We start from the raw sequence: 2,271 nt of genomic DNA, 5'->3' as shown, positions 1-2,271 counted from the left end.
AAATTAGGATTATGTTTTAAATTAGGATTATATTTTTTTTAACTAATAATTTATGCGGAATTTATTTATTTGTGTAATAGATATTGGCTAGAGAGATTTTTGCAAACTAATTAAACAAATTAATGTGGGAAATTGGAATTAATTTGTCCATCGATATCCAAGAGAAAATTTTTTCCAAATTTTAATTTGTTAATAATTTTTAAAAATTAAAATCTTTAATTGATATTAAAAATGACCTATTATTACCAATGCTACAATCAAATATCCTATAAAGCTTAAAGTGTAATAAAATATATTTACACAATTTGAATATTACATAAAGCTAAATATTTTAAATTTTTAAGACTTTGAATTATAAGAATTAAACAAAATAAAAAATAATTTAACAGCAGATAAACATTAATTTTAAGAACTAATTAAAGTATAATTTAAAAGGTATTTTATTTGATTTTAACAAAAAAAAATAATAAAAGATTATTAATGATAGCAAAATCTAAATCTAATTAATTTATTATCCTATACATAAATACTATAATTATTTTCTATTGAAAGTTGATAGTTTTTACGAAAATCAAATTTAACTTATATTAACTGCTCAACAAATGAGCCTTATTTTTTTTTAAAGAAAATATGTTTAACTTTAGAATTAAGACTCTATTTAAAATAAATTACTTATTAGTTAATCCTTTTTAATTGATTTTTATTTTAAATTATAATAAAAACTTAACTAAAAAGATACCTACTACAAGTAAACTAAGAATTTTAAACTTATATAAATTCAAAAATTAATTTAAATAATAAAAGTAATATAATTGTGCATAATATATAAATTAAAGACATTTTTGTCTGTTCATAAGCTTGGCTCCTCATTTATAATTTTATATATATTGGCTTTTGAAACACGTGTATATCAAATACTCAACTCAACTAAGTCTTTATCCCAAAAATTTAGGGTCTGCTATATGGATTCTCTTTCTCCACTCTAAACGATTTTGCGTTAAATCCTTGAAAATATGTAATGCTTGTAGGTCATGTTATACTATCCTCTACCATAATGTACTCTATTTGTCTAACTAGAGCCTCTGTATGTCTACGCTTCACATGATTAAACAATCTCAATCTCCCTTCTCTCAACTTATCCTTAATTGGTACCACTCTTACATTTTCTCTAATACTTTCATTACGAACTTTATCTAGTCTAGTATGGCCACTCATTCACCTTAACATTCTCATCTCCGCAACTCTTATCTTAGACACATGCGACTCCTTCAGTGCCCAACACTCACTACCATATAACATGATTGGTCGTATGGCTGTATGGTAAAATTGTCCTTTCAATTTATTGGGAATCTTGAGATCATGTAAGACTCCCGTGGCATGTCTCCACTTTAACCATCCGACTTTAATTTTATGACTAATATCCTTCTCACATCCCCCATCTACTTTAAGGACTGAGCGGAGATATTTAAAGTGATTACTTTGGAACAGTATCACTTCATCCAAACTCACTCCTTCCCTATCACCAGTTCGGCCTTCACTGAACTTGCAATGCATGTATTCTGTCTTCGTTCTACTTAACTTAAAGCCCTTTGACTCTAGAGTATTTATCCAAAGCTCTAACTTTCTATTAACTCCTTCTTGCGTCTCATCTATCAGAACTATATCATCCGCAAACATCATACACTAAGGGATACTCTCTTACATATGTTTCGTTAATTAATCTAAAACTAATGTAAAAAGATAAGGGCTTACAGCTGAACCTTGGTGCAATCTAACTGAGATAGGAAAATCTCTTGTGTCTTCTCCCACAATAGTAGTTACTCCTTCATACATATCTTTCAACACTTGTATGTACCTAATAGATACCCCTTTTGTTTTAACACTCTCCATAAAACATCTCTTGGAACACTATCATAAGTTTTCTCCAAATCGATAAAAACCATGTGTAAATCTTTCCTCGCATCTCTATATTTCTCCATCAAGCTTCTAATAAGAATGATCGCTTCCATAGTTGAACAACCAGACATGAAGCCAAATTGATTGGGAGAGATAAAAGTATTATGATGTAGTCGATGTTTCACAACTCTCTCCCACAACTTCATAGTATGACTCATGAGTTTAATTCCCCTATAGTTTGAGCAGTTTTGTATGTTTCCCTTATTTTTAAAAATAGGTACTAAAATACTCCTCCATTCATCAGACATTTTCTTTGAATTTAGAATTTTATTAAATAATTTAGTTAACCATGCCACTCCCATATCTCCCAAACAC

Source organism: Hevea brasiliensis, chromosome 10 (genome assembly GCF_030052815.1).
Source record: "Hevea brasiliensis isolate MT/VB/25A 57/8 chromosome 10, ASM3005281v1, whole genome shotgun sequence".
NCBI classification, from domain to species: domain Eukaryota; kingdom Viridiplantae; phylum Streptophyta; class Magnoliopsida; order Malpighiales; family Euphorbiaceae; genus Hevea; species Hevea brasiliensis.
This window is presented reverse-complemented; position numbering follows the sequence as displayed.